Source organism: Canis lupus, chromosome 2 (assembly GCF_003254725.2).
Source record: "Canis lupus dingo isolate Sandy chromosome 2, ASM325472v2, whole genome shotgun sequence".
NCBI lineage: Eukaryota > Metazoa > Chordata > Mammalia > Carnivora > Canidae > Canis > Canis lupus.
The window spans coordinates 16,157,751-16,183,054 of NC_064244.1; the positions used below are offsets into that span (position 1 = coordinate 16,157,751).

Sequence of the window (25,304 nt, forward strand, 5' to 3'; positions counted from 1 at the left end):
TGTAAAAGGTGCAGCCACAAAGAAAGGTTGGGTTTCATTTCACTTACTGCGTGTACTCAGAGTCTATACATGGTGGTGGTTCTAAAAAGTGTGTCTGCAGATCCCTGAGGTCCCTGAGACTATATCAGGTGTGTCTACAAGGCCAAAACTACTTTCATACTAATATTATATTTGCTTTTTTCCATTGGTTTGATGTGTGCATTGATGTAGAAAAGCACTGGTGGGTTGAAGTGCTGGTGTGCTCATGCACAAGATGCTGGCATCAGATGGCACCTGTTTAGTGGGTCATCGTGTTCTTCCCCAGCAGACACTCCAGTAATAAACACACAGATGCCAGTAGTAATTAAGAATGTGCTTGACAGAGCAATAAAAATATTGCATTAAGACTCTAAACATTGAGTACATTGTCTTTTTACCTTCAAATCTTTTTAATGGAGGAGCAATGAGACGTATTCAGAAAGCACTTTGCTGGGTATTACGGATCCTGCCTGGAGGAAAAGCAGTCATAGGATTGCATGGTTGGAGAAGCAAACTAGCTACCTTTTTTCATAAATTACCGTTTTTTTACTTTAAAAGAACGACTGACACAGAAACGATGTTTATCCAAGTTGGGAGACATTTCCTCAAACGATCAAAGTGAGTCTGTCACTTCAAAGACCACAACCAACCTTATTGCTGCCAATGATAAAACTCAAGCATTCAAGCAGTGACTATTTTTTGAAAAATTTGTATCTGCCACTGTTAGATTGCCAGCTTCCCAGGACATAAAGTCTTGTTTGGGTGAGATCAGTGGTAATATTAACAAATGCAACTTTGTTGTTGTAGTACCACAAAGGGTGTAAACTCATTTAAGAACTACTTTTCAATGACCGATGCCTGATTTTGCAAAATCCAACTTGGGTAAAAAGGCCATCTACAGTGCAATAGAGAGCAGTGATTGTAGGGTAACAGAGGATGAAAGACTCATTGAAAAGGCTTTGGAGTTCACAGTAACAACTTGGCTCTAAAAAAAACCTGCAGAGTTTTGATGTAGCTCAACAAATATTCACAATTAGCCAAAAGTACTACTAAAATGTTACTTCCTCTTCCAACTACAAGTCTGTGTGAGGCTTGATTTTCTTCATTTACTTTAACCAAAGCAACGTATCTTAACAGACCGAGTGCTGAAGCATATAGAAAAATTCAGCTGTTTTCCTTTCAGCCACAATTGAAAGATATTTACAAATTTGTAAGACAATACAACTCTTCTTTCTAAAATTCTTATTCTGGAAAATTTTTTTTTTCATAAGATATGTTATTTTAACACAATATTTCCTTATTTTTAAAAGATTTAACAATGAGACTGAAGAAAGAAATTAAGGAGTCAATCCCATTTACAATTGCACCCAAAAACATAAGATACCTAGGAATAAACCTAACCAAAGAGGTAAAAGATCTATACCCTGAAAACTATAGAACACTTCTGAAAGAAATTGAGGAAGACACAAAGAGATGGAAAAATCCATCCATGCTCATGGATTGGCAGAATTAATATTGTGAAAATGTCAATGTTACCCAGGGCAATTTACACGTTTAATGCAATCCCTATCAAAATACCATGGACTTTCTTCAGAGAGATAGAACAAATTATTTTAAGATTTGTGTGGAATCAGAAAAGACCCCGAATAGCCAGGGGAATTTTAAAAAAGAAAACCATATCTGGGGGCATCACAATGCCAGATTTCAGGTTGTACCACAAAACTGTGGTATTCAAGACAGTGTGGTACTGGCACAAAAACAGACACATAGATCAATGGAACAGAATAGAGAACCCAGAAGTGGACCCTGAACTTTATGGTCAACTAATATTCGATAAAGGAAGAAAGACTATCCACTGGAAGAAAGACAGTCCCTTCAGTAAATGGTGCTGGGAAAATTGGACATCCACATGCAGAAGAATGAAACTAGACCACTCTCTTGCACCATACACAAAGATAAACTCAAAATGGATGAAAGATCTAAATGTGAGACAAGATTCCATCAAAATCCTAGAGGAGAACACAGGCAACACCCTTTTTGAACTCGGCCACAGTAACTTCTTGCAAGATACATCCACGAAGGCAAAAGAAACAAAAGCAAAAATGAACTATTGGGACTTCATCAAGATAAGAAGCTTTTGCACAGCAAAGGATACAGGCAACAAAACTCAAAGACAACCTACAGAATGGGAGAAGCTATTTGCAAATGACGTATCAGATAAAGGGCTAGTTTCCAAGATCTATAAAGAACTTATTAAACTCAACAGCAAAGAAACAAACAATCCAATCATGAAATGGTCAAAAGACATGAACAGAAATCTCACGGAGGAAGACATAGACATGGCCAACACACACATGAGAAAATGCTGTACATCACTTGCCATCAGGGAAATACAAATCAAAACCACAATGAGATACCACCTCACACCAGTGAGAATGGGGAGAATTAACAAGGCAGGAAACCACAAATGTTGGAGAGGATGCAGAGAAAGGGGAACCCTCTTGCACTGTTGGTGGGAATGTAAACTGGTGCAGCCACTGGTGGAAGACTGTGTGGAGGTTCCTCAAAGAGTTAAAAATAGATCTGCCCTACGACCCAGCAATTGCACTGTTGGGGATTTACCCCAAAGATACAGATGCAATGAAACGCCGGGACACCTGCACCCCGATGTTTCTAGCAGCAATGTCCACAATAGCCAAACTGTGGAAGGAGCCTCGGTGTCCATCGAAAGATGAATGGATAAAGAAGATGTGGTTTATGTATACAATGGAATATTACTCAGCCATTAGAAATGACAAATACCATTTGCTTCGACGTGGATGGAACTGGAGGGTATTATGCTGAGTGAAGTAAGTCAATCGGAGAAGGACAAACATTATATGTTCTCATTCATTTGGGGAATTTAAATAATAGTGAAAGGGAATAGAAGGGAAGGGAGAAGAAATGGGTAGGAAATGTCAGAAAGGGAGACAGAACATGAAGACTCCTAACTGGGAAGCGAACTGGGGGTGGTGGAAGGGGAGGAGGGCGGGGGGTGGGGGTGACTGGGTGACGGGCACTGAGGGGGGCACTTGACGGGATGAGCACTGGGTGTTATTCTGTATGTTGGCAAATTGAACACCAATAAAAATAAATATTATTATTAAAAGAAAATAAAAGATTTATTTATTTATTAGAGCGTGAGTGAGTGGGGGGAGGGGCAGAGGCAGAGGGAGAGATAGAGAGAGAGAGAATCCTGAAGCAGATTCCCCACTGAGTGTGGAGCCTGATGTGGGGCTTGATGCCAGGACCCTGAGATCATGACTTGAGCTGAAATCAGGAGTCCATTGCTTAACCAACTGAGCTACCCAGGTACCCCTTTACATAATATTTTAAATAACAAATTTTGGAAAAAAAAATTCTTCTAGTTTCAGTGCTACAAATATCAATAAGTATAACCCACATAAGAAGAACCCTTTGAGGTCCTTAGTGAATTTTAAGAGGATAAAGGGGATTTGAGAACTTCCCATTCAAGTTTGAGACTCCTTTGTCATATCTAATCTAAATCTCATCCTTTACGTTCCCAAGCACTGGCAAGGAGTCGTGCAGTTGTGAATCATAGGGCGTAGTGTGTTTTTTTGTCTCCTCCTCCTCTCCAGACTCCAGCACTCACACACACCCTGAGAGATGGACTGGTTTACTTGGAGATGTGGCTCTCCCAGCCTGTTGGGGCTGGAAGAAACAAAAAGGTAAAGGGATGATACTATTTACTTAATTATCCACATTGTTACTTCTTCTCCAGTCAGCACTTACTGGCATCCTTACCTCTTTGTGTTAAATGCACAGATGTTACATCTCTCCTGGAGGATGTAGTTGATGGGGCCTGACATCATTTATAGTGTTGTTGGCTAGATTATCATCAAGGCACCCTAAGCTTGGCTACCTTGAGTGGGGTCCACTGGACCCCTAGGACACTCCACCATTGTTTGAAGGCCAAGCCAGTGTCTGTTCCCTACTGCTCCCTTTATTAGTTCTGTCATTCTTCTCATTTTCCTTTCTCCCCCTGATTAGATAGACACGAAGGGTAAATTGCTAGCCTACTGCCTGAGTTGCAGAAGATCTTTGCACTTGTCCTATCCGTACTCCCATTTCTATGAGGTATTCTTTTAGAAGCTTGCCCTCATAATTCCACTCTTCACTACGCTATAGATTTGCTGCTCCCAATTTCTCTTTTCCTGTCTTGATAGTTTCTTCCTTTTCACACATATGCACATACATAAACTGTATCCACACACAGGGAAGTGGCAGATGGGGTGATAGGATGATTGATGGTTACATTCCACTCATCTCTTAAGCTCCAGACAGGTATATTTCCAGTTGTTGGAAGTTTTCTTTAGAAAGTGGGACTTAACACTTTTTTTTCAGTTCAGGCATAGCCCTCAATTTGAGGGCAGGAAGAAAGAAACAGTCACACTCACTGTCCTTTTAAACTGTGATTTCAGAATGTAACTGGCTGGCTAGAATTGCAAGATTCATGTATCCACTTATTGATTAATTATAACTTTTGGGCTTCTATTTTATGTAAGGTACTGAGCTATGAGCAAGGATAGAGTGGTCAAGTCTAGGGACCACATCATCCCTAGTGTGTATTTCCTTAGTGGGGTGGTTAAAAGCAGATAGAGACAATAAATCTATGAATATGAAGCCTGTTGAGAGTGATAGGCAAAAGCATAAGGAGCTAACAGACCTAACAGTAGGGAAGTACTAATTTTGATTGGATAGGACCATTAGGGAATACTTCTTTGTATAAGTAATATTTGAATTGAGATGCAAAGATGAGCATACACATCCCCAAAACTCTGGCACATCGCAGGCAGAGAAAATGTCTTAATGTGGGAAAGACCCTATAGGCTTGAGGAGCTCACATTAGGTCCCTGTGGTTGGAAGTTGGGGAACAGTAGCTTGAGATGGAACCCTGTAGGGGCTGGGTGATGCAGGAGCCTAGAGCTGTCTTGATTTTTGAAGTGCAGTTGCAAGCATGTCCCCAGTCTTGAGCGCAGTGGCAAGCAATGGAAGGATTTAAATAAAGAATTGACAAGCAATTTATGATTGCTGGGTACTTCTGCTTGAGTGAAACCTGGTTCCTGGCCAATATCCATTTTCCATACAGTCACATTGACATGCAGTCCCCATTCCCTAACCAGATCCTAGCTCATCTCAAAAGTATGTGTCTCCTCATGAACTGTAGCAGTTTGGAGTTGTGAACAAAAGGTCTTTAGATTCCTACAGGGAGGTGAAAGCTGACCACATTTGAAGTAATCCTAATGGTTATTCTTTTTGGTAAGAATCCTTCTGTCTAGCTGTTACATGCATTTTCTTGCCGAGAATTTCATTCTTCCTTCTCCTGAAGAGAAAACTTTCTCCTTTGGGAAGAGAGAAATCAATCAGAGTGTTTGGTTTCTTTAAGACAGGTCCTTTTTGCATATACTAATGAATGCAAAGACTTAGAATTTTCATCACAAGCCAAATTCTGCCTTGAAATTTCATTGTGATATTCTTAGCTTGATCTTGCTCTCTCTACGCCATTTGCCACTTGCCATGGTCAGAATTACCTTCTGCCTTTTCTGTGCCCAACCAGGTTTTCTTAATCCCACAGCCTCTCACTGCCTGCATTCAGGTCCTTCGCAGGTCTCTTACTCTGACTGTTTTTGAAGAAATGTCAAGGCAGATGTCATTTTGTTCAGTGTCCCTCAGAAGTGCACATTCTCTATTTGAGCATAAATGGTACCAATTCTGTTTTGATTTTATCTCTAGGCATCGAATGTGTCCTATATGTGCAATGTGATATAGTTAAGAGGGAACTATTGTCTTCTCTTCCTAGGAATCTCAGTGGAGGGGCATAGGAAGTGTCAAGTGCCATTCACTGGGTATTTTCTAGAGAGCATGAAGCTCTTTTAAAGTGACTTTAGTGAGTTCTCACAATAATGTCATGTGGTAGGTACTATTCTATTCTACATATGAGGAAATGAAAGTTTACAAAATTTTCTTAATCCTTTTGGTTATACCAAAACACTATCGACTGAGTAGTTTATAAACAATAGAAAAGTGTTTCTCACAGTTCTGGAGGCTGGAATTCCAGGATCAGGGTGCCAGCAGATTTGGGGTCTGGTGACAGCCTGCTTCCTCATCCACAGACGGCTGTCTTTTTGCTGTGTGTTTACATGGTGGAGGGAGGAGGGAGCCCCAGGAGTCTCTTTTATAAGGACCCTAATCCCATTCATGAGGGTTCTGCTTTCATGACCTAAATACCTCCTGGAGGACCCAACATACGAATTTTGGGGGGATATAAACAATTAGTCCATTGCAGAAATTAAGTAAGAATATAGGTTTTTTCAAGGCTAATCCGTCTGATGGCAGAACTGGGATTTAAACTCCTATATTTAACTTTAAAGGTGTTTAATAAATTGATGTTTCATTTTTAAAAGCTGTGAGAATGTTATAAATGATTCATGTTTATTTTTCTTTGTCCCTGTCCTTTTCCCCATGTGGGTGGCAGTAAAGTCCCTAAAACATATTGGACCTGTTTGCTTTTTGGGGGAGAAGGGCAGCAAGGAAGACAATGGTAGGGAAGACTGTATCCTATTTCACAGTAGCTTGGGTTGGAGGCAGTAGCAGTGGCTACTGGGAGGTGGAGTCCATTGGACTCGCTACAAAAATGAAGGGAAAGCCTAAGGAATGTGGCAAGTAACCTGCACTGAGCAGTGAAGAGTCCTTGGAAATTTCTTACCACTAGAGCAACATCCTCATCACTGGTTTCCTCTCTCTGGACTCCTAGCACCCCCCTCCCCCCATGTCTGCAAGGAAAACCTAGTAAGGCACAAGTTAAGCCTTGTTTTTCATCCTCAGACTTTTCTTTGAAGTGGGGGAGGGATAATTCTAAGCTTCTTGGCATGAATCATCCACCTGTATTTGGAAACCTAAAATAATGGTTTTCATCTTTCTTTGGATCATAGACCCTTTTGAGTTTTTTGGCGAAAGTTTTGGATTATTTTCCTAGAAAAATACATGCAAACAATTGATATACAGTTTCCAGGAGGGTGTGATCTGCTGACAGCCATTTGTGATTTCTAGGCATAGACCCAAGATGTGCAACTTGCCACTTTTTAGGATTGGTTGTTTCATCTTTTGTTACAGAAGACTTTCCTTTACAATGCTAATAGCAGTGCTTGTTTCTTGAAATGTAAACTACAGACCATTGATTGCTACTTTGTATATTGACACTTGTCCAAGTTGCATGATATCAAAGTGACCTATTTGTCATTTGTGGTAACATCCACCATCACCCTGATAAAACTTAAAGAGTTCTTTTGTGATTATTTCCCAAGGCAAATCTGATCCTTATACAATGAGGAGAGTAAAAAGAGTAAAAGATGTATGTACAGATTCTAGGGACAGTTTCAGTACTTCTGGGTTGGATAATTCAGGTTCAGTTTTTCTTAATTTGCAAAACTGTTAGAGTAAATGCCCTGGCTGCTTTCAGAGTATTGTCCTAGGAATTAAAGTAATCTGATCCAAGGAAAAGGTTCTGGACAGGATTTCAAGTAGAATCACTGCATATTCAACGAAAATCAAAGGTTGATGGTTTGTTGGTTTTGATCATTTAAATTAAGCCTAAGAAGTGTTACTGGTGCTTCTCATCACTTTATAGCCATGTCCCCTAACAACTAATTCATCTCTGTAGAGATGTTGCAAACAGTTGGCCTGAATTGCAGGCAGAGTACCAGGTTCCTATGCAAAGGGTTTTCCCACCTCCTCTTTTGACTGTGACAGTTAAGTAAAGTTACAGCCTCAAAGTGGTGTTTTTTTTTTTTTTTTAATTGTGCTTGTGAGAACAGGTAAGCTCATATATTCTACATCCTACAAAGGGGGTCTAAAGACAAAAGCATTATAAGGATCTCTGCTTTAACCCTAAAAAAAGTTATTCCAAACTGGAGGAACTGTTTGTGAATGGGCAGGTGAGAGAAATACCAACTACCTTTCTAGAAAGATGACCAGTAATTTAGGTTTTCTTTTCTTGGGATAAGGTAGGTACAGAAGAAAGTCTAGTTTCAGAATTTGTAACCATGAACTGGTTGGTCCATGGCATGTAGTTTGAGGGTTTTTTTTTTTTTAATTTTTATTTTTAAGTGAAATGTAGTTGAATTACATATATTAGTTTCAGGTGCACAACATGGTGATTTGACTATTATGTACGTTACACAATGCTCACAATAGGCATAGTTACCATCTGTTCCATACAATGTTAGTACAGTATTATTGACTATATTCTGTACTTTCCATCCCTGAACTTATTTATTTCATGATTGCAAGTTTGTACCTCAAATCCCCTTCACCTCTTTTGCCAGGGGTGAAATCTTCTCTCCCTACTCCCTCCTCTCTGGCAACCACCTATAGGTGAAATCCTGTAGTGTTTGTCTTTCTTTGACTGACTGACTTAGCATTATATCTTCTAGGTATTAGGTGTCCATCGATGTTGGCATGAATGGCAAGATTTTATTCTTTTTATTTATGGCTGAGTAATATTGCATTGTGTGTGTAGATAGACCGATCGATTGATCTATTTTAAATTTTTTACGAAACTGGGCAGCCCTGGTGGCCCAGCGGTTTAGTGCCGCCTTCTGCCTGGGGTGTGATCCTGGAGACCCAGGATCGAGTCCCACATCGGGCTCCCTGCATGAAGCCTGCTTCTCCCTCTGCCTGCCTGTCTCTCTCTCTGTCATGAATAAATAAATAAAATCTTAAAAAAATTTTTTTTTAAAGAAACTTCTACACTTTTCCATAGTGGCTGCACCACTGTACATTCCCATCCACAGTGCACAAGGGTTCCCTTTTCTCCACATCCTCACCAACACTTGTTTCTCATCTTTTTGATGACAGCCATTCTGACAGGTCTGAGATGATGTCATTGTGGTTTTGATTTGCTTCTGCTTGGTGATTAGTGACGTTGAGCATCTTTTCCTGTGTCCATTGGCCATCTGTATGTTGTCTTCGAAAAATTGCCTATATAGATAGGTCCCTGGCCCATTTTTAAATTTGGTTTTGTGGTGTTGAGTTGGAGGATTCTTTAAATATTTTGGATATTAACCCCTTATTGGATGTATCATTTGCAAATAATTTCTCACATACAAGAAGTTGCCTTTTCACTTAGTTGATGGTTTCCTTTGCTGTGTAGAAAGTTTTTAATTTGATATAGTTCCACTGGTTTATTTTTGCTTTGGTTTCCTTTGCTTAAGGAGACCACTCAGAAAAATAGTGCTAAGGCTGATTTCCAAGAGTTTACTGCCTATATTTTCTTTTAGGAATTCTGTGATTTCAGTTGTTACATTTAGGTCTTTAATCCACTTTGAGTTAATTTTTGTGAATGGTGTTGAGAAGTGGTCCAGTTTCATTCTTTTGCATGTGGCTGTCCAGTTTTCCCAACACTATTTATTGTAAAATGTAATTAATTTATTATTCTCTCTTCCCCATTGTATATTCTTGCCTCCTTTGCTGTAGATTAGTTGACCATATATGCATAGGTTTATTTCTGGGCTCTCTGTTTTGTTACATTGATCTATGTGTCCATTTTTGTGCCAATATCATACTGGTTTGATGACTATAGCTTTGTAGTATAGTATGAAATCTGGGATTGTGCTACATCTAGCTTAATTCTTTCTCAAGATGGATTTGGCTATTCTGGATCTTTCATTATTCCATACAAACTTTAGGATTATTCTAATTCTATGAAAAATACTATTGGTATTTTGATAGGAATTGCATTGCATCTGTAGATTGCTTTTGGTAGTATGGACATTTTAGCAATATTAATTCTTCCAGTCCATGGGCATGAGATATTTTTCCATTTATTTGTATCTTCTTCAGTTTCTTTCATCAGTGTTTTAAAGTTTTCAGATTAGAGGTCTTTCACCTCCTTGGTTAAATTTATTTCTAAGTATTTAATTCTTTTTGTTGCACTTGTAAATGAGATTGTTTTCTTAATTTCTCTTCCTGACAGTTTATTGTTAATGTGTAAAAACACAACAGATTTCTGTATATATATAATTCTGTGCCTTGCAACTTTGTTGAATTCATTTATTCTAAAAGGTTTTTTTTTTTAAGTTTATTTAAGTAATCTCTACACCCAATGTGGGGCTTGAACTCATGACCCTGAGATCGAGTCTCATGTCCTCCTGCTGAGCCAGCCAGGTGCTCCTCTTTACTAATAGTTTGCTTGGTGGATCATTTAGGGTTTTCTATATATCACATCATATGATCCACAAATAGTGACACTTTTACTTCTTCCTTACCATTTTGGGTGCCTTTTATTTTTCTTTCTTGTTTGATTGCTGTAGCTAGGACTTCAAGGATTATGTGGAATAAAAGTGGCAATAGTGTGGGCATCCTTGTCTTGTTCCTGATCTTAGAGGAAAAGCTTTTATCTTTTACACTTGAGTATGAATCTAGCTGTGGGTTTGTCATACATGGCCTTTATTATTTGGAGTTGAGTTCTCTCAATATCCACTTTGTTGAGAGTTTTTATTATGAATGTATATTGAGTTTTATCAAATGCTTTTTCCACAATTTTTGAGAAGATCATGCTTTTACCTTCATTTTTAATATAGTGTGTCATGTTGAATTGAGGATATTGAGCCATCCTTTGATCCCTAAAGTTGCACTTGATCATGGTGAATGATTCCATTAATATATTGTTGCATTTGGTTTGCTGATACTTTGTTGAACATTTTTGCATCTATATTCATCAGGAATATTGGTATGTAATTTTCCTTTGTTGTAATGTCTATGTCTGGTTTTGGTATCAGGAATATTGTCCTTGTAGAATGAAGTTGGAAGCATTCCTTCCTCTTCCGTTTTTTGGAACATTTGGAGAATGTTCTCTCATTTAAGTGTTTGGTAGAAACCACAGCTATATGGTCCACTAATCTTTGACAAAGCAGGAAAGAAAGAATATCCAGTGGAAAAAAGATCGTCCCTTCAACAAATGGTGTCAGGAAAACTGGCCAGCCATATGCCAAAGAAGGAGACTGACCACTTTCTTTTACCATACACAAAAATAAATTCAAAATGAATGAAAGACCTAAATGTGAAATATCCTAGAGGAGATCACAGACAGCAACTTCTTTGACAATGACTGTAGAGCTTCTTACCAGACATATCTCCTAAGGCAAGGAAAGCAAAAGCAAAAATGAACTATTGAGACTTCATTAAGATAAAAAACTTGTGGAAGATGCAGTCAACATAACTAAAAGGCAACGTCTGGAATGGGAGAAGATATTTGCAAATGACATAGCTGATAAAGGAGTAGTATCTAAAATCTGTATAAACTTATCAAACTCAACAGCCATAAAACAATCCAGGTAAGAAATGGGCAGAAGACATGAATGGACATTTTTCCAAAGAATGCATCCAGATAGCTAATGGATATGTGAAAAGATGCTCAACATCACTCATCATCAGGGAAATCCAAATCAAAATTGTGAGGAGATGCCACCTAACATCTGTCAGAATGGCTAAAATTAACACAGGAAACAAAGATGTTGGCGAGGATGAAGAGAAAGGGGAACACTCTTATGCTGTTGGTGGGAATGCAAGTTGGTGCAGCCACTCTGGAAAACAGTAAGGAGGTTCCTCAAGAAGTTAAAAATAGAGCTACCCTACCACCTAGCAATTGCACTACTAGGTATTGCAAAGGATACAAACATACTTATTTGAGGGGGCACATGCACCCTGGTGTTTATAGCAGCATTATCAGCAATAGCCAATTGTGAAAATAGCCCAAATGTCCAGTGACTGATAAGTGGATAAAGAAGATGTGTGTGTACACACACACACACACACACACACACACACACAAATGGAATATTAGCCATCAAAAAGAACGAAGTTTTGCCATTTGCAACATAGGTGGAACTATAGTGTATTATGCTGAGTGAAATAAGTCAGAAAAAGACAAATACCATCTGATTACTCTTATGTGGAATTTAAGAAACAAAACAGATGAACATAGGGGAAGAAAAAGAAGGAGGCAAACCATAAGAGACTCTTAACTGTAAAGAACAAATTGAGGGTTGCTGGAAGGGAGGTGGATGGGGCGATGGGTATTAAGGAGGACACTGATTGTGATGAACACTGGGTGTTGTGTAAAAGTGAGGAATCATTAAATTCTACTCCTGAAACAGTATTACACTGTATGTTAACTAACTAGAATTTAAATAAAAACTTGAAACTAACTAACTAATTGGTAGAGTTGAGTTCACCTGGGAAGTCATCTGATCCTGGATTTTGGTTCTTGTTTATTATTATTATTATTATTATTATTATTATTATTGATTCAATTTCATTACTAGTAATTTGTCTCTTCAGATTTTCTATTTCTTCCTAATTCAGTCTTGGAAGATTCTATATTTCTAGTAATTTATCCATTTTTTTTCAAAGGTCTCCAATTTTTCATAGTAGTTTCTTACAATTCTTTGTACTTCTGTGGTGTCAGTTGTAGCTTCTCTTTCATTTCTGATTCTATTGAGTCCTTTCTCTCTTTTCTTAATGAGTCTGACTAAAGGTTTATCAGTTTTATCTTTTCAAAGAGCATGCTTAGTTTCATCAATCTTTTCTGTGTTCTTTTAACTCTGTTGTGTTTATTTCCACTCTGATCTTTATGATTTCCTTCTTTATACTGGCTTTGGGCTTTGTTCTTCTCTCTCTAGTCCTTTTAGGTGTAAGCTTAGATTGTTCATTTGAGCTTCTTCCTATATCTTGAGGTAGGCTATAAACTTCCTTCTTAGAACTATTTTTGCCAAATATTTTGATCCATTTCATTTCATTTTCATTTTCATTTGTCTCCAGGTATTTTTTAAATTTGCTCCTTAGTTTCTTTGTTGACTCATTGGTTGTTTACCCTCCACATGTTTGTGGGGTTTTTTTTTCCAGTTTTATCTTGTAATGGATTTCTAGTTTTATTGTATTATGGTCAGAAAAGATGCTTAATATGATTTCAGTCTTCTTGAACTTCTTGAGACTTGTTTTGTGGCTTAACATGTGATCAGTTTGGGAGAACATCTCGTGCACTTGAAAAGAATGTGTATTTTACAGCTTTTGGATGGAATGTTCTGTATATATCTGTTAAATCCATGTGGCCTAATGTGTCATTCAGAGCCACTGTTTCCTTATGGGTTTTCTGTCTGAGTGATTTATCCGTTGATATAATTGGGGTATTAAAGTCCTTTAGTATAATGGTATTACTGTCAATGTCTCCTTATCTCAATATTTGCTTTATATATTTATGTGCTCCTGTCTTCGGTACATTAAATTGTTATATCCTCTTGTTGGGTTGATCCCTTGATCATTATATATGCTTTTGTCTCATTACAGTCTTTGTTTTTTTATTTTATTTTATTTTATTTTATTATTTTATTTTATTTTTAGTTTTTGTTTTAATGTCTGTTTTGTCTGTTACAAGTATTGCTACCCAGCTTTTTTTTTTTTTTCTTGCATTTGCATAGAATATCTTTCTCTATCCCTTCACTTTCAGTTTGTATGTATCTTTAGGTCTGAAATGACTCTCTTGTAGGCAGCATATAGAGGCATGTGTTTTGTTTTGTTTTTTTTCAATCACCATATATGTTTTGATTGGAGCATTTAGACCATTTGTATTTCAAGTAATTATTGATAGGTATGTACTTATTGCCATTTTCTTAATTGTTTTCTGTTTTGTTTTGTTTTGTTTTTTGTAGTTCTTCATTCCTTGTCTTGCCTTATCTGCAGGATTTGATTACTTTATTTACTGCTATGCTTGGATTCCATTCTCTTCATATTTCTATTATCTGTAACAGGGTTTTGGTTTGTGGATACCATGAATTCAGCTATAACATGCTATGTATGTAGCAGTCTTTGTTAAGTCGATAATCACTTAAGTTTGAATACATTCTAGTTCTCCTTTCATATTTTATATATTTGACATCATATTTTATTTAAAATTTTATTTTATGTATATTTTTATTTTTATTTTATATCTCTTACCTAATATTTGTAGATACAATTGATCTTACTACTTTTGTCTTTTTTTTAAATTTTTTAAAATTTATTTATGATAGTCACACAGAGAGAGAGAGAGAGAGAGAGAGAAAGAGAGGGAGGCAGAGACACAGGCAGAGGGAGAAGCAGGCTCCATGCACCGGGAGCCCGACGTGGGAGTTGATCCCGGGTCCCCAGGATCGCGCCCTGGGCCAAAGGCAGGCGCCAAACCACTGCGCCACCCAGGGATCCCTACTTTTGTCTTTTTACCTTCCTAATAGCTTTATGAGTGTGACCTTCTGCTTTTAATATGTTTGCCTTTCCCAATGAAATTTTTTCCTTTCATAATTTTTTTCTAGTTGTGATTGTTTCTTCTCCATTTTAAGAGGTTGTTTTAATATTTCTTTAAGGCTTGTTTAGTGCTGATGAACTCCTTTAATTTGTGTTTAGGAAATTATTTAATTTTGAATAAGCTTACTGGGTAGGGTATTCTTGATTGAAGATTTTTTTCCTCTTAGCACTTTTTTTTTTAAAGATTTATTTATTTATTCATTCAGAGAGAGAGGCAGAGACACAGGCAGAGGGAGAAGCAGGCTTCATGCAGGAAGCCCGATGTGGGACTCGATCCTGGGTCTCCAGGATCACACCCCAGGCTGCAGGCGGCGCTAAACCGCTGTGCCACCAGGGCTGCCCACACTTTGTTTTTTTAATTTAATTTTTTTTGTTTCAATTTTTTTTTCCTCTTAGCACTTTGAATATATCCTGTAACTCTCTTCTGACTTGCAGGATTTCTGCTGAAGATCAGCTGATGGCCTAATGGTGTTTCCCTTGTATGCAACTATTTGCTTTTCTCCTGCTGCTTTTTAAGGACCTCTCTTCATCTTTAATTTTTGATCTTTTAATTGATAGATGTTTTGGTGTGAATGTCCCTTGGTTTATCTTGTTTGGGGCTTCTGTGCTTCGTGGACTTGGATGTCTGTTTCCTTCCCTCAATTAGGGATGTTTTCAGCTGTTCTTCAAATGAGTTTTCTGCCCTTTTCTCTCTGCCTTCTCCTATGACCTCTGGAATGTGAATGTTATGCTTGAGTTTGTTGCAGAGGTCCTGCACCTGTCTTCATTTTTTAAAATTCCTTTTTCTGTTTCCCCATCTTCCAGATCACTGATCTGTGCTTGTGCATTTTCTTATCTGCTGTCGGTTCCCTGTAGTGCATTTTTCATTTCAGTTATTGTATTCCTCAGCTTTTTAAATATTTTCTTTTGTTGAAGTTCTCCACCTTTCTCTCAAGTCTGGTGAGTATCTTAATGACCATTACTTTGAATTGTTTATTAGGTAGACTCCTTTTCTCTGTTTTAGTTCTCTTTCTCAAGTTTTATCCTGTTCTTTTGTTTGGAACATGTTCCTTTGTCTCTTCATTTTGTCTGAATCCCTGTTTTTGTGTATTATCTAGCTCAGCTATGTCTCCTGGTCTTGAAGGCCTTATATAGAAGGCCTCTTGTGGGTCCAGTAGCACAATTCCCTTTGGTCCTTAGTACCAGGCACTCGTGGGGTGCATGTGCCCCCTGATAGTGACTGGATTCTGGCTGCCATAGTCATACTGGTGGACTGGGTTAGTTTCCATTTCACCTGTCAGAGACTCCGGGCTGCAATTGTTTTGGGCACACTGATACACATGACTGACCCCCATTTCTCTGGGACAGGAGTTGCTTCAAAAGGGTGCTGGTCCCCACTGAAACTGCCTGTCTGGTATGTCAGAATCAGGAGCTGCTTTAGAGGGGCACTTGCTGGGGTGGACAGATCAGGTGGGTTGAATTCAAAGGGAATACTGTGACAGGGCACGTGGTGCTGGCAAGGTGGATGGAGACTTCTCAGAACTGGCTCTCTCAAGCATCTGCCCAGCTGGATGGAGGAAGGCAAGAGAAATGGCTCCCATCAGCACTGATATTTTGGAGAAAACTTGTAGAGATCCCTGCTTCTCCAGCACATGCCATAAAATAAGTCAAATTTCCTTCATGTATAACCTAGGTGCTTTTCAAACTGCTGCCTTTGGGCTGGGTCTCAGACTAAGCAATAGATCATGTATTGGCCCTTTAAGAGCAGAGTCTTGGTTTCCCATAGCCCTTTGGCTTCCTGGGAGTTAAGTCCAGATTTTCAATGCTCCCACAGGGTAAGCACCGCTGGTTTCCAAACCAGGTGTTATGGAGGCTCACCTTTCAGTGCAGGTCCCCCATGGCAGATGTGCTTGATATGGGGCCGATTCTCTCCTCTTCTGAGAGGGTTTTCTCACTTGTGATAGCCCTCCTATTGGTGGGTCATGAGGCTGGGGGTTTGGTCCTAACCATGTCTCTTCCCTCTACCCTTCTTGATATGTCTTCCCCTTTAATTGTTGAGCTGTGGAATATTTACTTTGCCTGTCTTTAGGTGGTTTTCAGAATGAGTTGCATCTTGTATAGTTGTAGCATTGATGTGTTAGTGAGAGGTGAGCTCAGGATCCTCTCTCTCCACCATTTTCCCAAGATCTCACCTAGAATTGGAGTTCTTAATCCAGGAATCCCAAACTGTGAAATTGGCATAGCAGCTGGTGATATTGGAAACATACCCATCAGAAGCAAATGAAAAGTATTTCTGAAAAGATGGACCATCAACCTAGGATTTTTTCCTATCACATCCCACTTACGGTTTACTAACAACTCCAGATTACAAAACATTTGAGAATAGAAACTACCCTCAACTACAGTCTGCAGGCACTGCAAAAAGCACTATTCAAAGCCAAGTACTTTGTGTAATGCAACAGTCTTGTAGCCTATAAAGTAAGGATGCTTAAATGATACTAGCCATAAAAGAAGGTTTTAATAATAAATTGAAAAACACTGAGTGCTAAGAAAAAACAGATTTGTAAAAAGAGCCATATTTGGACTATAGAAATAAGATGTATAGTCATTTAAAAAAAAACACTAAAATAATCCACCCAAAAAAACAAAAGACCTCTGTGAATAACTTCTTTAGAGATTAGATACAGTTTGAGAGAGCTAAGTGAATTGGAAGATAGATTTCAGGAAAATTCTCAGAATGTAGAGAAATAATATGGTTAAGGTGTCCCAGCTTGGTTTTTCAAGGACTACATGTAGCTAGTGAGCTTATCGCAAAAGCCTTGTGGAAAAATAAAGGGCTAAGAAGTTTTACCTTACTTTAAGTGTCAAAAGTGTAGATAAAAATATAATAATGATTCTGGGCTAAGAGAGACAAATCAGGCAGAATAGAGAGCCCAGATATAGATACTCTTGAGTGGGGGTTTGATAAATAAGTAATACTACATGTCAGTGGGAAAAGATTAAGTGGTGCTGCACTTTGGGGAAAAGATTAAGCTAGAACTCTTGTACATGTGAGGTCATATTTCAGGATACAAAATAAAACTCTAAGACTTTAAAGAAGTCGCACCAGAATCTCTTTATTAGGGTAGGGAATGTTTTCTTAAGAAACAAAACACACAACTATATAGAAAGAGCTGAATATATTTGGCTGTGTTAACATAACTTCCATTTGGCCACGGCCACTCTGTTGTTTATGGTAGAATGGACAACTGACAAGTAGTCCAAAAACATGTCATAGTTTAGGTACAATAGAAGTTTACTTCCTGCTTAGTGATCATTTAAAGGGATATGTCAGATTGATGCATCGCCCTCCTCCATAAGGTGTTTTGGGGACCCAGGTCCTAATAATGGGTGGCTTTGCTGCCTCTTAAGGCCTTGTCATAGTCTGCATGCAACTGGTGGAGGGGTAGAGTATGGAGGGAGTATACCAATTTCTTAAAAGCCTCATCCTGGAAGTGACACTCAGAACTTACATATCATGCTTGACACCTGCTCTCCTGTGTTAACTGAGCTGCAGGCAGAAGGGAGGAGGAAGGGTATGAGAGGAAATGTAGCTCTTCCCTAGGCAGCTGCTTTGTAGTTATGGTTTCATTACTGTGGATGAGGAGAATTGATTTTGGCAGCAGCTGTCTCAGTCTCTGAAACTATTGTGAAAGCAGAAGTCAGAGATTGGGGAAGATATAAATTAAAGCTTTAGGGAGGTTCCATTTCCTGTCCATTTGATTAATAAGGTGTCTGATAACACCAAGTGTTGGCAAAGGTCTGGGGACTAAGGAAACACTTGAACCCTGTTAGGTATATGCCACAGGCTAGGGAGGAGTGGTTGGAAGCATATTTGATAGCAAAGAGCAGAAATTACCCATGTTTCTCAGTTCAAAAAAAGAGATGTCAACTACTGTTATTAGTATGATATTATTCACCTGTTAAAATGAATGAACTATATCTACATGTATCAAGCTAGATATCTCAATATGATATTGAATGAAAAATCCAGTTGTCAAGGGAATAGTGCTATTTATGTACATTCAAAAATAGCTTGTGTTGCTTATCAATGTGTATATGTTTAAAAAGACGAAAATGCATATGGAAATATATTTGGCAGTTTCAACACAATGTTTTCTTCTTGGCAGAGAGGAAGGAGGGTAGGTCTTTAGCCTTATCTCTTATGAATTATTTTATAAGATCTTTGAATTGGGCCACCTGGGTGGCTAAGTGGTTGAGCGTCTGCCTTTGGCTCAGGTTGTATTCCTGGGGTCCTAGGGTCAAGTCCTGCACTGGGTTCCCCACAGGGAGTCTGCTTCTCCCTCTGCCTATGTCTCTGCCTCTCTCTGTCTCTCATGAATACATAAATAAGATCTTAAAAAAAAGGCATTTGAAGCAAATACTCTAGGCTAATATGTCTTCACTATTGATGCTGAGTATGCAGTTTATCATATTGTCTTTATTTAAAAAATGTTTAAAGTATTTAAAATAGGACATTAAGGGCAGCCTGGGTGGCTCAGCAGTTTAGCACCGCCTTCAGCCCAGGGCCTGATCCTGGAGACCCAGGATCGAGTCCCACATCGGGCTCCCTGCATGGAGCCTGCTTCTTCCTCTGCCCGTGTCTCTGCCTCTCTCTGTCTCTCATGAATAAATAAGTAAAATCTTTAAGAAAAATAAAGTAGGACATTAATAATTAAAACATTTCAAAAATTTTAGCAGTTAAAGAATGGGAAAATGTGGTGTGTGTATATATACAAAGGAGTATTACTGAGCCATAAAGAAGAATGAAATCTTGCCATTTGCAATGACCTGGATGGAGCTAGAGAGCATTATGCTACATGAAGTAAGTCAGAAAAGACATATACTATATTATTTCACTCCTATGTGGAATTTAAGAAACAAAACAGATGAGCAAAGGAAAAAAAAAAGAGAGGGGCAATCCAAAAAAACAGATTCTTAACTACGGAGAACGATCTGATGGTTACTGGAGGAGAGTAGATGGGAGGTTGGGTGAAACAGGTGATTGGGGATTAATGAGTGCACCTGTTGTGTTGAGCATATCGAAGTGTTGAATCACTATTGTATAAGTGTATGTTGAAACTAATATTACACTTTCGGTTTACTGGACTTTGAATCATAACTTACAAAAACACATGAAAACAACTTTTGGCATTTCTTATCATTAGAAGCATTACGTGAATGGAAAGTAAAGATGAAAAGGGGGAGAGAAGTCCATTATTTTATTTCTGATTTTATGGTTGACTGGATAGCTAGTCCTCAGTGCCAGGAGCACAGGGGCTCTGCATGTCCTTGGCTTGTACTCCGTACTCGTAAGTCAGCACTAAAGCAATGGTAAAAATTAAATTGACAGAAACCTCTTCTCAGCTGCCCAGCTAATGAGAGTGAATGAAAGAGGGACAAATACTAGTTTAACTTGCTTGAACAGGTCTGCTGAAGTTTTCCCTTTCTATGATGTATGTTCTTGTCTTTTTCCCCATTTATTAACTTTGTCAATAGGTTGGAATGACTCTTACTGTATTTTATTTCCATACTGAGTATCTTTGTCCTGGAATGAGTGCTTACTTTAGTCAATATTTGATGAATAAAACTCCAGTTAAAGTAGTCTTCCCTATTTTTTGTTTTCCAGTAATTTACATGATGCACATGACTGATGTGTTATGTGGGATTGGATTACATAAAGAAGGAATGAATTAAGATGAAAACAGAAAAAAATATGAGAAAACAAAATCAGTAAAACTACTAAATCTAAAAAGTGGTTCCTTGAGAATACAGTAAAATTGAGGTGCCTGGGTGGCTCAGTGTTTGAGCATCTGCCTTTGGCTCAGGTCATAATCCCACAGTCCCAGGATTGAGTCCTGCATCGGGCTCCCTGCATGGGGCCTGCTTCTCCCTGTGCCTGTGTCTCTGCCTCTCTCTGTGTCTCTCATGAATAAATAAATAAAATCTTAAAAAAGGGAATATATAGTAAAATCAATGTTTGTTAACAAATGAAAGGATGAAGGGTAGAAATAGAGAAAGTACAGATACACAAAATAAGAATTTCTAATAAAGAAATATGTAGTAAAGGAAATTCATACTCTAAGAGACTATTCTGCTTAAGTAGATTCATGTAATTTTTTAAGTCCAGAAAAAAATGAATAATTTTTTAGGAGATGGTGTTTGCTGCAACTGACAATGGAAGAGATAGAAAAACCTAAATGGAGAAATTTCTGTACACCACCCAGAAGAAATAAAGTTGGGGGATGAAGCTGCCTTCCAAAATGTATCCGATCCACCTGGTTTCCCATGGGAATGCCATAACATATTTAAAGAGATCACTTTAGTGGCATGGAGATGTTTTCAGAGCATACAAAAAGATAGAAACTTTTCCACAGTGTGAAAAATAGCAAAATGAGTGTAACACTGATATCATGACCCAATAAAGACAGGACCAGGAAAAAAAAAAAAGCCAACCTCAGTTAAGAGAACTGATGAGGAAAGTCTCAATAAAATATTATCAATGGGTTCCACAGCACATTAAGAGACAAAAATATCTAGCCAAGTGAGGCCCATTGTGGGAATGCCACGATGAGATGGGTAGTATTTGGAAATTTATAAATAAATTCTATAAATAGAATTCCCATATTACCTGGCTACATAGGAAAAACAATATTGCTATATATGGTAGAAAATATTTTGTGAGATTGAACGTTCATTTTTTAAAAAGATTTTATTTATTTGTTTATTTATGAGGGACAGAGAGAGAGAGAGGCAGAGACATAGGCAGAAGGAGAAGAGTAGGCAAGGAGCCCGATGTGGGACTCGATCCTGGGACTCCGGAATCACCACCTGAGCCAAAGGCAGATGCTCAACCACTGAGCCACCCAGGAGTCCCCATTCATTTATTTTCTAACCTCTTCATCCAGGATTGCCTGGTGGCTCGGTCAGTTAAGCCTTGGACTGTTGATTTCAGCTCAGGTCATGATCTCAGAGTCATGAGATTGAGCCACCTAGGGCTCCTCACTCAGGGAGGAGTCTGCTTGAGATTCTCTCTCTCTCTCCCTCTGTGCCTCTTCCTGCTCTTTTCTCAAATAAATAAATAAATCTTTTAAAAAACCCCACAAAAGCCTCTTCATACATTTGAATATGTGGGTACTAATTTCACATGAGCTAAGTATCTATGGCAATGTATATACAGAATTTATCTTATTCAAGGCAGGAAACAAAACAAGAACATCAACTCTCGTCAGTTTTATTAATTTCAGTTTTTTGGAGCTATTAGCTAAGAGAGATTAGTGGTATATAATTGGAAAGAAGGGCATACAGTTAGCACTATTGTCTCTGTTGTTCTTTGTTGTTTTTACATTTCCTCTTTCCTAATAAAGAGGGTTTTTTTTTTTTTGAGAAAGATTATTATTTTAAAAAAAGGATCCCAGCCATTAGAATGTTTCTTCTTCTTTTTTTAATCCCTACACAACATGATATGTCATTACCAGCTCCTCTTGGCTGTCATTGTGTCCCATGGATCTTCTTTTACAACTCAGAACCGGGATCCCTGGGTGGCTCAGCGGTTTAGCACTGCCTTCAGCCTAGGGCATGATCCTGGAGTCCTGGGATCGAGTCCTGCGTCGGGCTCCCAGCATGGAGCCTGCTTCTCCCTCTGCCTGTGTCTCTGTCTCTGTCTCTCTCTCTATCATGAATGAATAAATAAAATAAAAAACTTTAAAAAAATTTAAAAAAAAAGAATCTTCTAGGGGAAGATTAAATTCCCTCTCTAGGGGAGTCCTTTAATATGCTGTCAAAGTACCACTTCTCCACATTATTATTTTCAAGTTAATCTTTAAAAAAAAGTAAAACTCAGAACTCTCTCCTCTCCATGTTGTAAATAAATGAGGTAGATGGGGGGTGTTTGTGTATGTGTGCATGCGAGCGTGTGTGTGCACAATACCAATTCTGGTTTGGCTAAAACTATTGAGCAGTTATTTTCATTGCTTTTTAATATTCATAATAGAAGGCAGAAAAGGGATTTTTACAGCTTTGGTTTATTTAATTCCATAATTGGGTTCTTCCGTTTACCCATCAGTGAGATAGATGGACCTGGGTGGCTCAGTCAGTTGAGAGGCCAGCTCTTGGTTTTGGCTCTGGTCATGAACTCAGGATCATGAGATAGAGCTGGCCTCTGGCTCTGTGCTCAGCTCAGAGTCTGCTTGTGGTTTCTCTCTCCCTCTCCCTTTACCCCTCCCTCCTACAACTCTGTCTCTCTCTCTCTAAACAAATAAAATAAATCTTAAAATAAAACTAAAAAAACAAATTACATGTAGAAATGATTTTTATTTTAATTTTTTCTGATATACGTGTAATTGTAGAAAACAAACACTTATGGACATGTGCATATACACTATTAATTGGAACATAAATGTCTCTTTTGAAATGTCCTTTTTTCCTTAATAGTGTACTTTACATATTTTAGAAGCATATCTTTTAATGATTAACTATTTTGCTATCATATGAAACTAATTTAACCAGAGTCTCCCCTTCTCCAGTTGTCTTCACTTCTTTCTTTCTGCAACTCCTACCACTTTGCTCTCCTCTTGTTCAAGGGAGAAAAATGAAGTACACTTATTACACAGTTGAGTCTGCAAAGGGAAGCGTTTAGTTAAAATAAGTGAGATTTTGCAGATTTGGCAGTGCACAGATAATTAGATGCTGTGTCTTTGGTTGTGTATTTGTCTGTTGGGTTCCAAAATGTGACACTTAGGGAAATTGGCCAAACTATATCAGAGTGAATTTTTCTGATGTGCAAAGTTGAGTTACAGAGCGTTTAACATAAAATCTTGCCATGTTATTCAATATTAAAACCACTAGCCTCATGTGGGCCTTTAAATTAATAAAAATAAAATAAAAAATTCAGTTCCTCAAGTAAACTAGCCACAGTTCAAGTGTTCAGTATGCACATGTAGCTAGTGACAAACCGTGTTGGACAAGAAGGTACAGAACATTTTCAACATCCAAGGAGTTCTATTGGATAGCCCTGGGGTGAAGTTTATATGTGTTACCTGTTTATTGTATTTGAATTTGAAAATCATTAAAAAAACTTTTCTTCCTGGATATTATAAATACCAATAAAAGTCAGTGATTTTGGAAACTGTGAATAGCCCAAAATTGCTTGCAGTAATTTTTACTTTCATACCAACTTAATATTTAAAATTATGTCCTGAAGTAAAACACATATCAAAATAGGGCTACCAGCATTTGGAAATTCTGGGAGAGCATTTAAAAATTCCCGATACAATACAAAGTCCCAGAGTGGGAAGAGTAGGGGTATGCACTCAACTCACTTGGGTGAAGATGGAAAGATGATGATATGGAAAGAGGGGCTCTTTGTTTTTAAAAGACGCTCAGAAGAAGGAAATGAAGTGGAGAAAGAATGTATTTATTTGGGGCATATAATTTTTAAGTTGTAATTATGGTATAGTATCAATATAAATTAATCTGGAAAAATTAAGAATTGTCGGAAAGAAAAAATACAGGGAGGGGTGAAGAGGAGCCATCCCTAATCCTGTAGTCATTGGAAACAGCTAATATTATTTGTCACATATCCGTGAGCCTCTCTCTATCCTGTTCATCCAGCAGTGATTGAGGTCAGTGAAGAAGACAGACGAGATGTTAGTCTGAGAGGCAGGCATGTGGAGTGATGAAGAGCTCTGACACTGAGCCAGGTGGCCTGAGTTTAAGTCCCAGCTCGGTTGTTTCTATGTGTGGGACCATCACAAGTTATTATTTAACTCCTATGTATCTGCTGATCTGTAAAGTCGAATGATGGTGCCATCTGCCTCTTAATATTCTTGTGAGAGTTAAGGGATTAAAATACTAAACTCACTGAAGATGATATTACTGACAGTACTGATCTTTTTTATTTTTTCCCCCTGATCATTATTAGTAGGGAATACAGACCTATGGTAGTACCTTTAAAAAAAAAAAAAATAAAGTGAGCCTCTATATTTACCATCGCAGGGAAGCAGACATTTAAACAATTGGTTGCAAGAAAGCTAGATGAGTTATATGAGAGGTTGAGCTCAATATTCTATGATAGTATTTGTTGACGTGGTCTAATTTTTGGCAATGACTCAAGCAAGATTAATTAAGCTTTTAGGTTGGATGGTTTTGTTTTAAATTATACTTTTAATACTTTGTCACATCAAATCTTGCTCTTTTTATAGCTTGTATTCTTAAAAAATTTTGTTTATTACCCTACTGCTTAATGAGTGAAGGTTCCAAGATATTAAGTAAAAATGTGGCCCTGGTCATTCTGGTAATATCCTAAGTATCAAAATTCCTGCCCTGATACTCTGCACTGTGGGCCAGGTTGCCAAAAAGGCAATGGAATCCCCCCTTAGCAATAGCATCTGGCTAATCAATGTAAAATATATCTTCCAGATTTTTTACAAGAGGGTTTGGTTAGCTTTGAGTCTAATTAAAGAGTAGATGACTTGTTACCTATGAGTATATTACTTGATACCTATTAAAAACTGGAAATTATGAGGTGCAACTATTTTATATATATAGTGGGGGGGTAGTTTCTTCAACTGTAAAGAAGAGGAGGCTCAAGTAAGTTTTCAAGTATAACATTTTAAAGGCACCTGTGTAAGAGCTGAAATAGATAAAACTTAAAAGCCAACAGTTTTGCATTTGTCAAAGCATTTCATTTCTTAATGATAATACTAGATTTTTTTAAAGATTTTATTTATTTATTCATGAGAGACACAGATTGAGAGAGAGAGAGAGACAGAGACACAGGCAGAGGAAGAAGCAGGCTCCATGCAGGGAGCCTGATATGGGACTCGATCCCAGGTTTCCAGTATCACACCCTGGGCCGAAGGCGGGCACTA

At 38.1% G+C, this 25,304-nt stretch overlaps 1 protein-coding gene across 6 annotated transcripts in view; it reads left to right on the forward strand.

Moving 5' to 3' along the window:
• MPP7 (MAGUK p55 scaffold protein 7) overlaps positions 1 to 25,304 on the forward strand; it is a 313,879-nt gene that overhangs the window by 176,702 nt on the left and 111,873 nt on the right. The gene's annotated exons all lie outside the window — the stretch shown is intronic.